At 41.4% G+C, this 16,327-nt stretch overlaps 2 long non-coding RNA genes across 2 annotated transcripts in view; both read left to right on the forward strand.

Moving 5' to 3' along the window:
• The window catches only part of LOC123959301, a 12,335-nt gene extending 6,636 nt beyond the window's left edge, over nucleotides 1-5,699 (forward strand). Inside the window, exons 2-3 of the long non-coding RNA XR_006822262.1 lie at nucleotides 2,348-2,436; nucleotides 4,709-5,699. This is a non-coding gene — a long non-coding RNA (uncharacterized LOC123959301). The remainder of the gene's footprint in view (nucleotides 1-2,347; nucleotides 2,437-4,708) is intronic.
• Nucleotides 5,700-9,689: 3,990 nt separating this feature from the next.
• LOC123958437 lies at nucleotides 9,690-14,794 on the forward strand. The gene is made up of 2 exons (XR_006822061.1): nucleotides 9,690-10,272; nucleotides 14,156-14,794. It is a non-coding gene; the product is annotated as an uncharacterized LOC123958437 (long non-coding RNA).
• The last annotated feature ends 1,533 nt before the right edge of the window (nucleotides 14,795-16,327 follow it).

The raw sequence follows: 16,327 nt of genomic DNA on the forward strand, positions 1-16,327 counted from the left end.
TTCATTTCTCAACCATAAGCCGTCTCCAAAGGCATATCTGAGAATTTGGCAGTACATCCAACCGGCCTCACAACCACCAACCCAGGACCTCCACATCCAGCATCTTCCAGGATCGTCTGAGACCAGCCACCCAGACAGCTGCTACCACAATCAGTTTGCATAACCAAAGAATTTCTGCACAAACTGTCAGGACCCGTCTAAGGGAAGCTCATCTGCATGCTCGTCATCCTCATCGGGGGTCTCGACCTGACTGCAACTTCGCACAGCCATTGAAAAGGAGTCGGCCAACATTCCACAACCTGATCAACTCTATGCGAAGGAGATGTGTTGCACTTCGTGAGGCAAATGGTGGTCACACCAGATACTGACTGGTTTCTGGACCCCCCCGGACCCCACAATACAGTGAAACTAAACATTTTCGAGTGGCCTTTTATTGTGGCCAGCCTGAGGCACACCTGTGCAATAGCTAACTTCAGCAACCCATGCGGCTTATAGTGCTTTCAGACCAAAAGCGAAGTAAGCATTGGGGGCGGTGCGTTTACCTACAAAGTCAATGCACAGGGGCACAGAGCCGCAATTTCCTGCCGGCGACGTGAAGGCCTTCGTGTGAGTTGAAAACTATGCCGTTTACTCACGCAGGAGCTCAGAGTAAACTGCTTTCATTAAATTTGCTTTTTACTTTAGTACTTTAAACACTTTACTTTTTTTGGGATTACAAAGTTGATTTATCTTCACTGGAGCTTCGCAGCAGGTTTCAATGTTGTTGTTAGCATCTGTTGACAACCAGAGCTTTGTTGGACTACTACTTCACATTTATGTAAAAAACGGACAAAACTGGAAGCGAGGAAGTTGAAGTACTAGGTTAGTTCAGAAAATATGTCTCTGTAACTTTACTCCAGCTATCGTTGTACTTTACTGCGAACAAGTTAGCATAGCATAGTCCCGATCGCTCCAAAATCCATTCAGAAAACATTTTAGAAGGTGTTGTCCTGCTGACTTGCTGACAGACCTGCCAAAGCATGAATTCATACGTTTAAAAAATTAGCATCATATTGTAGTTATTAGTTAGTTCGGTTTGATCTGTTTATTGCAATTAAATCACAGCAAAATGTTCACTTTGGTTCATACAGCTGTAGTAATTTTGAGTTGTGTTTATTCGCGTTATTGCGTTGTGTGTGTACACTTGGCAGTTGTCCAGTGATAAAACCCTCGCGAGGAAAGTGTTAGTTAAGGATTAAATTCGCGTTTGGTCTGAATGCACACCGGTTAGCAACAGCTTTGTTTGCCAAATAATCTACTGTGCCTTCCCAGCTGTAGCGCTATAATTGCCTTTTTTAATTTATCCACACTTGCTGATGCCCTTTTGGATTCTCTTTGCCTGCCGATGACCTCTCCCTTGTTTTTGGACCAAGAAAACTTTTGCTTTTATCTTACCTGTTCTGTCATTAATGTCCACATCTTGTTTTACATGTGGAGGTTGATCTATTGGGGTTCAAAGCTTTTGATGCAGGTTCACATCCTGGCTCATTTATATAATTTAACCATGACCACAATCTTCTGCTAACCTTCAGAGTCTGGGCCAAGTTTTCCCCTTGCACACTCATCAATAAAAATGGGAAATCCCAAATCATCTTACCTTTCACAGCAAAACTAAAAAATCTAGCGATCTATGGCTGTTAAAGAAATCATCAATCATGAAAAGATTGATGAAGCACTCTAGATATTAGAAAAAATACAGCAAGCAAAAAAGGGTGGACGATGTTGAACACATAAATATGTTTACACATGCTTTAGGTTACAGGTTATTGTCAATTTTTGCAGAATCAGAATTCTCCTCATGTTACTTTTTAGAACTATAAATATGTATGTGATCATTTAGTTACAGGCTGTTAGAGGCTGAAATATGAATGTAGATGACTTTAAAGTCATTAAACACGTGAGTCTTTTTAACAGGATTTTAAATGTCTTCTGTTTGTTCCCAGCTTTAGGGCAACAGGGTCAAATGTTTGACAATTAGCATAAAAAACTTAACACTTGACAATATCACAACCATCTGACACCACTGAACTCTAAACTCTGTACATCACAGTGAACAAATGAGCATAATAATAGTCGTGAAACATTATGGGGAGATAAATGACAGTGGCTCACAGACATTTAGCTGGTTGCTTCTCCGTATGCTGGAGACGTGCCTCCTCTCCTCAAGGCCTTTAGTGGATGATATTCTGCTTGTCTCTTGATGGGTAAGGGAGCAATAGAGCTAATATGGCCATAGTAGCTTTTACAGCCACATCTATTACAACCACTAACTATCTCATTTGTCCTCCCGACCAAACAACAATGGCAGCTGGCTGAGGTTTTTGCAGGTCCGACTGCAGCTGAGGAGGACAGCAGTCGAATTGTGTCAAGTAGGCCGGCATGCGGTATAAGCATACAGTAAGTATTTCATTTGGTCATTATTGGGTTCCTTATTAACTAGTCATTATTTTTTGTCACCATTAAAGGCTTATTGTCTCTTTTTTAATTAAGCAAGTTTCTTAATTGGATGTGCGACCCAGGTTTATGGAGTGAGAGTGAATAAAGAGAGAGAGAGAGAGTGTGTTTGTGTGTGTGTGTGTAGGGGAATGGCAGGTTTCTGCCCTAGAGAGCGATGGTGTTTGTTCGCTTATTGTGTTGCTCAGTGATGAATGCGTTTGCAAGGCGAGAAAAAAGCTCCACCACAAGGCAAATAGTTTCTTCATATTAGTCACCAGTGACACCCTATTTTAGAGCGGCTTGATCTAGTTAGTGCTGCCGCAGTCAGACATTTGGCTGCCAAACATTAGCCTCATCTCTGCGAGACATCACACGCTCCCTCACAATGAGGACGTGCCCTGAACGGCAACAACCCGCCGTCACAAATGGAAGGACAGAACCTATCCGTTTCTGTGAGATGTTTTGTGTGCTTGCATCTTTTAGCAGGGTAATTCACGGTGCGCGTGTCAATACATCATAGGCCTCTCTAAATTGAGCTTTGAAACACAAAGGGAAGGGCAAACAAGATGGACACAGAAATCAATCTCCCGCCTGATAACACAGAGTGAACGCACATGCTGTCGCTCTGAGAATTGACAAGGAGTTGGCATATGGCAGTATCTGTCTATCTGCCTGTGATGTCCTCCGAAAACAATCGTCTCTGACACGCCGCACACAAGGCACGAGGCAGGCGCAGATAAGGCTATTTAGTCCTGACCAAGCTTGAAGAATGGAATACATGAATTGCCTCATAGAAATTGAAAGAAGAAAAAGAAGAAAAGACAATCAATGTGGACATTTAAGAGAAAATATGTCACGCTGAAAACCATCAGAGCAAATAAAACGTGCACCTACTCACAGTGTTGTTTTTCTTTGTGCAGCAGCACAACGGCGCTTTTGTTTTAAGCTTTAAAAACATTTTAATACTGGGATTAAACATTTGTCTCTGTTGGTGAGAGAGAAAAGGGGTGGCATAATGAGAGCACAGTGGCCATGTTTTTTTTGTTGCTGTTGTGCAGACTTCATCTCAGTCCTGCCTCTGAGCTACTATTGATCTGAAGCACATTAGTTCTGCACTGGGGGACTAAACAAGGCCTACAGAGCTCTGCCACTATCACACAGCAGGCTAAAGATAGGCTTTTGACTGGAGACCTCTGCAGAAAAGACTCAGGCACAAACACATGCAGGTCTGCTTAGAGGAAAAACTGTTTTGAAACACCGGGACGTATCTCCATGCAGTTTTTTGGCTAACATTCCTGTTTATTCTGGTATCATGTTGCTCAAGATACATTATAAAGATTTAAGAGATGGTGAATCTTGTCTTTACTGTACAACTGCATCTTTTATAGGTCTGGCAACAAGTTTCTTAAAACTTCCTTCAGTTAATAGATTTCTTGATTTACTGTTTAGTCAGAATACAGTGTGAATACAGTGAAAAACACCCATCACCCAGCTTTGTTGATCTGCTTCTTGTTCAACCGACCTGCTGTATTCATGATCACCACCAGAACCAAGAACAACAGGTAAAGGGAGACGCTCACAACAGCATCAAACGCTGTGTTTACGTCCAATTGACAAAGCCCCCAGCCCTAGCAGAGTTTGTCAATCGGGAGCAAAGGAGGAATTAGTGTGAAAGTTTTATGGAGCCACAAAGTACTCAGAGGTTGTTTTTGTGCCTAAACCTGACCAAACCTTCAAAAAACTGTTTCATTTTTGCAACAGTGACTCGTGACGGTTTATGAAGCCACTGACTGCAACAATGTTTTGTGCTCGCAGGGATGTAAGATCAGAAAGCGCTGTTATGTGTTTAGTTCTGGAAGGCAGTTACAAACTAAGTGTTTCATCATTTCATCATGAGGTGTTGTTCTGCCCGACCCAGTGATATGTGTAATTACTTGTGTTGGCTGCTCCCATGGGTGTTGGCGTGAAACTTAGTGTTTGGTGAATTCCCCACCTACAAAATTTCCACAGCAAATCAGGTGAATTAAATATTATCATTTTATGGAAAAAACTTAGCAACCTCTCCCTTTCCTTTGTATGCTGTTTTGTCCTGTATAGTTAAGGTGGCATACTATCCTCAAATATAAGTACTTAAGCCATACACTGGATTGTGTATATGCATGTTGTTGTGTCTCAGTCACATGTCACTGTCTGATGGTCACAGGTTATGTTGCGAGCTCTTTTCTGTGTACAGAGACTTTCCAGGCTGGATTCTTGAACTTGGCCTCGGATTCTGAGAGTGTGGATGCCTTCCAGAGCCAGATTCCATGAGTGTCCCTGGAGAGAGACCTGACAGAGAAAAGCCATAAGACAAGCTTCAAAGGACACACAGAAATTGCCTGCCTCTCCTCCACCACATTATCCTTTCTCCTCCCCCGTCTCTCATCTTACCCCCTCCCCTTCTCGGCTTCATTCATACATCAGATGGAGGAGATCGAGGCACGCTAGTAGGAAGGAGGGAATGGGTACATTTGCAAGCCATTCCCTTGAGGGGCTGTAAGATTGCCTCCATTTGGATGGACTGTCAGTGGCCAGGGGGCTCTTCTCCCCAGACGTCCCCAGCATCGTGCCCGCATCTCTCTGATTTTCCTCACCAGCTCCTGCTCCGGGCCCCCAGCCTCGCTGTGTGCCATCTGTGCCCGGCGGAAACTCAGGCTGCAATGCTCCCGCTTTGGGTAATCTTCCCGCCGGAGCCCCTTTGATCAGAGCTGATACACCAGGCGTGGCCACGGGGAGGCCTGCTGCATTGAGCAGCAACCCTGGAAAACCAGCGAGCCGGTTAAAGAGTAACACAAGCAGAGTTTACATGGAGCTATTATTAAACTCACAATCCGAATAAAAGCCAACTTCACGATGTTAAATCATGTAAATCTGTACATTCTGAACAAAATGATATCTGAAATAGGTGACACACCTTTTACACGTAACTCATTGAATGAAAACTCATGTACATGCTCCTTTCATTGATTTTCTGTATCTTTACCCCTCCTGCACAGCACAACTTGTGACCCTGAGCACAAGCTATCATGAACTGAGTTTATGTTTTAGCCTTCGACACAACAAAAGCAGGCTTCTCATTTGTAAACAACAGTCAGGGATTTTGTTGAACTTAATGACTGTTGCTAACACATTTTATCGGCTAGCATCGGCTAATGTACTAGTATTATAAATAATCATTGAAGTCATTGAAATGTTGTTAATTTTTACTATAGAAAAACATACATGCATGGACGTGGGGAGTAGGGGTGCTGAGGGGGCTGCAGCATTGCCTAAAATCAGACAAAATAAAACCATCAGTTAAGGATTTAGCAGATGGTTGAGGGTTTTCTCCTTTTATTACTGGGATTTATATTCGTAGTGCACTAGTATTTGTGGTAGGAAAGAGTTTTATCCGTTGTTTATCATTAATACGTTTTAGTCTATAATACGGAAACTACCTAATTTTCAACCCCAGTTAAGGCAAGGCAAAGCAGGTCAGGTCTATCACACGTGTCCACAAAAATGTGTTTTAGGGCGTTTAATGTGTCTCACTGAATCAAAGTAACCAAAGACATCAGGTCAGAGAGTTCAATCCAGCCAGCGACAGTAGAGTATGTAAGGTAACTGAAATTTCTGCCACTGTACAGAGAAACCTATAGGCCAGTAGCACAATAAAATGTGTGATTTGGTTATAGATCTAGATAATGAAATATATATGACAACTTGCCTTATTTTTTTTTAGGTTTCGTAGAATATTCATTTAATAATGTTTAAACGTACTTTACTCAGAGAGAGACATTGATATGACCGTATAGCTGCTGCTACACATACACCATGTTGGTGTTTATGTTTGCTGTCTTCTTATGAAATATGAGCATTTTGTGTGTGTATATGTCACGAGTCAGCTCAAAACCCTGACATGAATGACCAGAATGCGACTCCAAGCTGCAGCAAAGGCATCATTACTTTTATTTACAATAAAGCAAGAACACTTAAATAACCACACATAATTAATCAATCAAATAATACGGTGTGGTAATTACTGAATAAGTGGCGTCGGTCTGTGTGCATGGGTGAAATGGTGAGTGAGATGTAATCTAACAAGCTTGGAGGGAAGTAAAACACCGGGCGCCCAGGTGGCTCCAATACTTGATGATGTAACCACACCTACGGACACCTGCAACAGAAAACATGCAAATGAATATCCTCAGCAGCCAAGCAGAGACAAGGACATCCCTGGGAGGTCAAATATCATCACTAAATAGACTATCATTTAGACTAATAGAATAGTTTCTCTCATCACCCCTAACTCTGAAGTCCATCAAATCTGCATATATGAACAAGCAGTTTAGCAGTTAGCTTCATGCTTTAAAGGGGCTATATGTAATTTTTTTTAATGAAGTGAATCCCCTTTTTTGCCTGTGTGTGATGGGGTTGTAATCTCACATAAAAACAATCCACTTGCCGGGTTTTTCTGTTACCTCTGATCACCAGTATGCCTAATCCTATGTGAAGGACTCTCAGGTAGGATTTTCAGAGAAATCCATTGGCTGTGACTACATGCAGGCTCCCAAGTCTCTTGCTTTTTGATTCTGAACCTTAAACACAGCAACAACACAGCAGCTAATAAGATGGAGTCCACTAAAACCAAAATATTTCAGTCGCTTGACCCCAGATTTAAAAAAAATGGAAGCCCACCAAACCACGTGACCCATGGTCAATTGACAAAGTACAGACCTATTAAGAACACCATCCCTTCAAGGAGTAGCATAGCTCCTTTTTTGTGTTCGAAGTGGGTGTGAGTGGTTGAGCGAGAGAGAGCAAGTGGCAGAGAGTGATGGTGAATGCGATCGGAGCAATGGAAAGGTGAGCACTGAAGTTTGGGATTTTGGCAGTAAATTTACAGTGTCTGTTACAGTGTCAGTGAATAAAGTCTGCAGCACCAAGTAAGTCAAACTCCTGTGTGTTGTTAGTGAAGGGATTTATTGCATTGTTGTGTTGAAGATGATGGTAGTTTCACTACGTCGAGGGTATTCTATCTGCAGGGAAAAACAAAGTAGAAAAATGGATGTAGATGTGAGTACAGCCAAGTTGAGCCGTACCATGCAGTGGAAACACGGCATTAGTGTTATCGATACATGTCAGTCGGTACCAAAAGACTTGATTGGTTGTTCGATACCAAGCCCTGTATTCCCTGAAGTCTCAAATTTGTTGCTACTGCTGAAAGTAAATGTCACTGCCCAGCAAGATAAATTCTACTTCTTTTCTTTCCACTGCACGTTTGCATCATCAAACAACAACAGCTGTGTCTCCTTCACATTCTTATTTTGTGACATGGTTACATTCTCATTTTTTCTACATTAGGGATCTATTTCATTTCTTAAGGTATCTGCAGTAATCAGCATTTCAGTTTGGGTGGCAAAGAGGTTCTTGCAGCAACAGTGATGCTGCTGTCTCTCTGCCATCAGCGTTTGCCATGTTGTTGGAGATGATCAGAGGGCTGAGGAGGATTTGGTGAGAGGAGAGGAGGTAGTGCGAATGCCAAAATACTGTATGTGATCTTCTGTCTCACAGCCTTTTCATGCATCTCACATTTTCACCTCCAAGGAAGCACACGAAGGGAAAGGAGAACCAGGCTTGCGAATGTTTTACACTCTCCCACTCAAAGGGAAATATTCATTAGGTCTTCCTCAGAAATAGAGAGGCTAAGAGGAATGAGGAGAGAGATGGGTCAGACAGAGAGGCAGACAGGAGGAGAGTATGGAGAAATAGAGTTTGTGTGTCTGCATATGTGAGTGTTTATTTGCCTGCACATTCCTTAGTTACCAAACATGATGAGAGAACATCAGAATGCTGGCAAATAATGGCCATATTATGGAGCAGCAGGCAACATTAGGGCATGTTGATAGTGTATCTGGGCTGGGTGGGTACATTAGTTTGTAAGTAAAGCATGCCCTGAGCACTGGCAAGCCTTCCAGCGATGTAATATGAGAACCAAATGAGAGTTATAATCACTGTGTGGACCAAGGGAGGGGAAATGCATCACCATCACCAATGGATGCCTCCGATTTACAATTGCTCATTCTGACAAATGAAGAATAATTTATAAGTCTCCCCGCTGTTCTTTATCCAAAGGGGTCCGTATGACTTATTTTGCCTCAAATTGGATGGAGTGGAAGTAGATTATTTGGCTTTGAAATTCTCCCGTCGGGGGCTGTTTAGGTGGCGCCTCAATGGTTCGATTCCTGATCTTAAAGGGAAAGCTCGGGGTTTTTTGAAGTGGGGCTGTATGAGGTACTTATTCATAGTCAGTGTATTACAGGCAGTAGATGGAGGTCAGTCCTGTTTGGAGAAGCAGAGAGCTGTCCAGGCACGGAAACTAAAAGAAGGCCCACTGAAAAAAACCCAAATCAGTTCAAGTGTTTGCTTGTCCTTTGCCGTCAGACATATATTTCCTTCATACAGTGTGCAGCTAAGTTGCAGGTAATACACTGACTATGGATAAGTACCTGATACAGCCCCACCTCAAAAATCTCAAACTATCCTTTAAACACTCCTCCTGTGTGGAGGATGATTTCTTCTTCTCGTCAGAATCCAAACACACTTGGGCTCTGTAGTGCTTAACTGCTCATAGTCTGCCTACATCCAAGGCAACATTAAGCCAATGGGCTACCACCCCGATCAATGGCTTCTGCTGCATCATAAAAATTAAATGTATATGTTTTATAGAAAAATAAAATAACAAATCTTAAACTACTTTTAACCGCAGAATCAAATGAACATCGTCTTTGACTTTTCATATTTTTCTTTCTTTTCAAAATTTCACGACTATCTATCCAAAAGCGGTGGTCTGACTGACATTGCATTCTCTAGAACCATACAAACACCAAAAAAAAAAGGAGGAGTGTAGCTCTGGTTAAATATTGCGCTTTGCTGATGTGTTTCTTCGCCTGTATTTTATCCTGTGACTTCCTGAATTGGAGTAAAACAGACTGTTTTCTTGCTTTCCACCGCATTCCATTGAATGATTGGACCTCTTCAGCATTCTTCTAACTCTGAATAGGAACAAGCAGGTAAATAAAATGAATCAGTCATGGCTTTTTTCCTGATGAACAAATGGTTTTTTATCTGGTCTGTAGAGAATTGCCAAGGACACTGGACTGGACTGAGTGACAATTTGTTTTCTTTGTAGCAGACTATCACCTTGAAAAAATGAATCACTGACAAAGTGATTGTCCTCCTCTTTCTCGTGGACAATGAGGCAGACGGAGTGTCACAATTGCAAGTTCCTGAGACGTGTTTTCAGATCAGAGGAGGGAGAAAAGTGGACAGGTCTCAATAACAGAAGATGACTTGGTCTGAAAGTCGTGACTCCAAAATGGCTCAGAAGAAGAGCTGGTCACCTCTGGGAGATGCTGTCCTGTCCCGCCGTCTCACATCACCTCTATCGATACTGCGATGGCCATCACCGTCGGTGCCTTAAGCTACTCCGCAATCTCTCAAACGCCACCTCCTCCTCAGCTCCCAAATCCCTTCCACATCATCCTTCAATCTTCATCCTCCTGCTCCCCTGGCTTATCGATTTTCTATTTTCCCTTTTATTCCCCTCCTCTCCCATGTCCTCCAGCTCTCTCCATCTTCTCAAACGCTCTTCCAACAGTTCAGCCTGTCTCTGAGGTTTTTTAATTCCGTTTTTTATCTCTCTCACTCTCTTACTCTGGTCAGAGTTTCTCCTCTTTGACAAGGTCGAAGCCCCAGCCACGCACGGAGCTGCTTAAGGTTCGTAAATGGAGATGTAATGTAATAGAGTGGTTGGGTAATAGAATCTATGAGGGCTTGGTCTGATCTTGTTAGAAAGGGCCGGTCAGGAAAGGCTCCATCGGGATCCTGAGGCATCCGCGTACTGCATAAAGGCTTTGTTCAAGACTTTTGATGCCAAGATGTATAGAGAAGCAATTTTGCACATGTGATCAAAACTTTAGACTGTGGTCAAGTCAGGTCAAGTCAATTTTATCTATATAGTCCAATATCACAAATTAAAAATTTGCCTCAATCTGTACAGCATACACACCCTCGATAAAAAAAATTCAGGGGTATTGAAACATTTTTTCTGTGTTTTCACGTTCATACTGCAGATTTGGTTGGGTTCTCACCTGCAGTATAAATATTATGATCAAACATGGCATTAAAAAGTATTACTTATATTCACTGCAACACATGACACTGACAAATGTTTTTGTCTAGTACCACTCAAATATGGTTATTATGTAGTGATACAGGATCTTTTACAGTTGTCAAAACAATTTATATGATGATAAATGATAATAAATAAGAATAGAAAACACATGTATCAACCTGCCAACATATTGATAACAAAATGTATTCAGAAAAAAAAATTCAACTTTCCTCAGGAGTTGGTGTGGACCAAAACAGAGCTAAAGGGAGAGGAAATATTGGACTTTATTCATCTGAACACTTAAAATATTAAATGATGATGTTGTTCTGTGTCTGCCAGGTGTTTAAACAGTCAACTGTCAACAAGTCACCATATAACTTCATAAGATGATAATGTACTCATTATAATATTGGGGTTTCAGCTTGTTCTGCTGCCACCAAGGGTCAAAAAAATAATCAGCATTTAAGTATAATCCGAACGAATCCTGCATACTGTATAGAGTATTAGTATGTTCTGTGTAGTGTCCGGTCCATCTTAGGTTATTGTTGCACTTTTCCTCCCATTTTCCATGCCTGCTAGTTCATTCACTGTCATTCAAGATCCTTCGATTCCTCTCCTGCTGAGCTGAGCAGTTGCCCTAAGCTCTTCCCAGTGTTCCTTAGTTACCTCATCAGTACCTGCCTTCACACCTGACCCTCATTCCCCTTAATTTAATAATCAGCCACTCCCTACATGTACTTACCCTCTAACCGCACTCAATCTGAACAAAGACTATTTTCTAATTCACCTGCTCTGCCTCTGCATCCTCCTCTTGGCTCTTTACTGTACTCTTAGTAGATTTCAAATATTTTATTGATCCCCAATGGGAAACTCTGGAGTCACAGTTGCTCACACTGCACATCAAAGAACAAAGTAATCGAAATAATAATAGAAAGTTGGTAAGTAAAGTAATATAAAAAATATAAAGCGAAAATATAAGGAAAAAATGTAAAGGATTGTAGGTATGTACAATATTTACATTATTAACATACTCGTAATGAGGATTTAAAATCCTTGAAAACTGCAGTATTAGGACAGAGTAACCCAGAGTAATGAAGCAGAGAATATTGCATATTGAATATTAAACCAGAGAATATTATACAGAATGTGAAGTATTGCACTATAAGGTCCAGTTTAAAGAGTCCGAGTGTCTGACACTATGAGGGAGGAGTTAAAGAGTTTCAGTGGCCACAGGTAGGAATGACTTTCTGTGGTGCATTTTGGGGGAATGAGTCTTGCACTGAACGTGCTCCTGTGTTTGAGCACCACGTCATGGAGTTGGTGGGAGAATGGGCCTTTCTCATTTCCCAAATTTCCACCTCGATCCTCAATCCTTGATCTACGATCCTCGTTGTGCATTTTAAGAATGGAGATGTCCTTCAAGCACGCTGAGATCTCCGGGTCACACGCTCAAGGATCAAGGATGGAGAAGTCAAGGAGACAGAAATTTGTCACTGGCCCTCGGGTGTGTTTCCCAAAAGCATGGTTGCTAACTGCGGTAGCAACTTCCTTGGTTGGAACTATGCAGTTGCGATGCAACTGTTTCCCAAAACCCTAGTTCAAACTTTGGAGGTAACTAAGTTGGTAACTTACATGGTACGAAACGTCGTTAAGCGACGCAGGTGTTCCCTGAAACCATAGTTTCAACGAACGTTTGCACCAACTGTAGTTAAGTTGCATAGTTCGAACTACAGCTCCTGACCTGTGGTTAGAAGCTTAATTCACGGTGACTACGTCACAGATAGCAGAAAATGCTGTGTTAAGAGGTGGATGTAATGTATGTAAGTAGGGGATGTTAGATAATCCTGCTGTACAAACATATTTAAGGTGAAGATATTTTCAAGTTCAGTTGTAAAAGTACTTTTAAATGTATTTGTCGGGTCATGGGTAGGGTTGCATTATTTCAGTACTAAGTAGCCTATCTGTAGACCATCTATGAACAACAGGTGTTTTTCTAACAGATTATCCATCTGTTCACAATAACTTAATTTAATATTAGTCACCCAGAACAAAGGTTAAAGGACAAAACGGACAATGTAAAGACAAGACTTTTAATATTACCTTAATGTATACAGTTCGAGGCCTCTGAGAACCATGGATGTTCTGTAGTCTTCATTACAAACATAAATGTCAAAAGGGACAGCATACAACCCATGAAAGTACTGTAATGCATAAATCCCTGAGAGTTTTTGTTGCCTTTTAACAAAGATAAATAGAGAACTCACGAAGTCAAACCCGTGTCTCAATAGAGAACATACATAAGCTCAGACACTTATAGCACTGAGCTATTCTCAAGACCTCAACATTGGCTGCGGGATTCATAATAGTGTTAAAGTGTTGACATGAAGATACTTGGAGATTGAACCTATTTTACTAAATATCTTGTAACAGTTCTTAATTTTAAAGATAGACTATATGTAGGCTTTCATGCTGTGAAAGTCAGACAAACACACCTGGAAACATGTTAGTAAAAACTACGTTGGTTGAAACCAAGTTAGTTCAAACCACGGTGGTACCAACAAGGTACGACAGTTTTGGGAAATGGTCGTACTTCAGATGTTTGTTAGTTTAACGATGCATCGTACCGTTCCGTGGTTGTACGGGAAACGCACCCCAGTTTGTTGAGTCTGTTAGCATCAGCTACCCTCAACCTGCTGCTCCAACATATAACAGCAAACAGCATCCTAAGCATAGTCCAGCAGATGTTAAAGGACACATACCCAACACAGGTGACTCCCCTTAACACAGGAAGAACTTTCCAGTTTAGCTCCTTTGCTTTGCTAAACATACTTTTAATCATTAACTTGTTCACAACATCTGAAGTTGGTGGCTCCTCCTTTTCCTTTTTTGTCCATCATATTGTTTATCAAATGTGTACTAACCAGATTTCACCCTTTTGATCACGAAGTGACTTAAAACTATTTTAATTTGTGTTGCCTTTACCCACACTAAAATGTTCTACAAAGAAACAATTAGTGTATCAATTCATTCAGTTAATTCTGTTAGATCAAAAATACATTTATTTACAAAGCATCTTACAGAAAATTCCTTTAATTTTGAGACAGAAAAATATGAAAATCACTAAAATTAAATGACATGGGACCTTTGGCAGAACAAGCTCCTAGTTTATAAATATGTTTCAGTTTTATTATTTTCTAAAATGCATTCCTCTGTCAAATTAAGGTTAACTGTAGCAAACAGAAATCCATTACAGTGAAAAAGCCACCACAGGATGAAGAATGATTACTTTTTAAATACATTTTATCAAAAGGCATTGTTGTGCTTGAAAACACTTCCTGACATGTTGAATAAAAGTTCTCAAGGCTGTTTTTGATTAAACCAACTTGTTCAGATGAGGAAGATGCCAGCAGACGCTTCAACAACCATCTGTCTTCCACAAAAGAAATAGCTTTGGGTTACTTATTGTTCTTCTTCCTCCCTCCCCAGCCCTGTAGCCTTGTTAAGCCCCTGTCCCGTCCTAGGATGGATCGCTGCTAGTTCCTGTGTCCCATCAGTGGTGACCTTCAGCGGGACTCTGATGCAGTGGGATATCACCCAGCTTGGAAGCACCAGACGGGCCACCGCTAAGGCAAGGACGCAACCGCTGTGGATCTATCACACAAACAAACGGCCGCTTCCTCGTGGAGCGACGCAGGAATACATCAAACTCCAACACAACAGCAGGTCACTTCTGCAGGTGTTCTGCACATCGACTCTTTCTTCACACAGGAACAAAAGATTGGCAATCTAAAATTTTGTGAAATTTGCGGAAAGGTCATGCTTCATCCATAAGATGAGTATGTTTCATTACTCGGAACGGATTGGGTGGAGAGGAGACATGGCTATACAGCAATAAGTAAAAAGAAAGTGAGGAGGTGGTGGGTGGAGACATTCACCTTCAACTCCGACAAAGCAGGTTCAAGCACCAACTTATGACACTAATTTGCAGCTGGACGGGTAGTTTGTATTAAACCTTAGACAAGACATCATTGAGTCTAAAACTTAAAATCTTAATCAATAAACCAGCATTGTTTTCTTAAATTTCACCATTACCAACGCAGAAAAGAGCAACAGAACACATAAAATCTTGAATTATCAATTAGTTTTAGTGGCCATGTTTTCAACTCCTAAAAATATTGAGCAAGATGACGGTTGCCATCAGACTGACAGAGGTAGTGAAAGAAAACCTACTAACCAGGCAACCTTGGCAAGCATTACATGAGCTTGTGGTAAACTAGTTAGCCAAGATCAGCCTTCTTTGACATGTAACACTAGATTTAAAGCAGCATTGACTTATTATTTTTGGCCACTTGAAGCAATCTATAAATACAAAATATTTTGTGTTTGTGTATTTACACATCCAGCACACATGAAGCAACATTAGCATTTATCTGGAGTCCTTCTTCTGCAACCTGATAAAAGTAATATGATTTTAAAAATATCTACAAATATCTACTTTCTTCACCAGCTTGGTGGTAACTTGGTGTTTGATGCTGGAGAAGGTTTATCAGAGCCATCTCCACTTTAAGGGAGCAGTGACTCATCCCCCTTTCCCAAACACATACAATAACATTCGATTTTAGTGCCCACCATACCGAATGTTTCAGCACATAAGGAGGTAGTCAGCTGTGGCAGCACAGTGATGAGTGACAAGTGTCAGATTATAATGGTTGTTCTGTACACCTGTATGAATATATTGGACGTTGGCTAGTCAGCTGTGTGAAGCAGGTGCTTGAACTAATGCCCCATTTAGGTTACACAAGATGTAACAAACATTAACTGAGCTGTGTTATTTGATCGATCAAACCTAGAGTAAAATGAAAGAATTGAGTGAAAGTAGAGTAAGCTAAAATGTCTCCAACATTTTGTTTATTTCTGAGCTTACATATCACCATGAGCTATTTATCGTCTAACTGTAAGTACCCCCTCCAGTTGTGTTGCATTTGTAAAGTTGCACAAGTGTCCATCAACACCACACACAAAAATCAAGAGATATTAGCATGCATGCATTTTCAAGTGTACTTCATTTTGTCGTTTTCCAGTATGCATCGACAACAAAAACATGGTTAGTGTGTGTAGTAAGCAATACTAATAACACCGATAAGCAATACAGGTACTGTTAAGGAAATATAGACAAATATCATACACACACACACACACACACACACATATATACAGCCATAAACAGGCCATAGTGCCTGGCATTTCTGCAAACAAAGTCCTTGTGTTCTCTCAGTTAGCCTCACAGCCGCTTGGTCCAGGCGGCATTTGATAAACTTCCCTTGACGCCTCGTATGATTAATGATGGTTAACAGAATTGAATTAAGGTTAAGAAAGACATGACTACGGCAGGAGGGGCGGTCAGAGGGGAGGGAGGGGGCAGCGCTAGGTTGAAGGTAGCAAGTGCGGTAAATAACTTCTTTAGAGGAAATATCAGCGGCCCCTCCTCTGCGCCCTCTCCGCCATGCCAAGTAATTACTCGCCCCGGCCTCCTGTAATAATTCCTATTACAAGCAGAACGGAAGAGTCGGTAACTCAGCACGCAGGACAAGGTGAAGGCAAGGCCACGGAGCAGCGGATCAATATTTCATTTACTCACCCCGCTTCTCCATCCTGGGC

This window comes from Micropterus dolomieu, linkage group LG20 (genome assembly GCF_021292245.1).
Source record: "Micropterus dolomieu isolate WLL.071019.BEF.003 ecotype Adirondacks linkage group LG20, ASM2129224v1, whole genome shotgun sequence".
Classification (NCBI taxonomy): Eukaryota; Metazoa; Chordata; class Actinopteri; order Centrarchiformes; family Centrarchidae; genus Micropterus; species Micropterus dolomieu.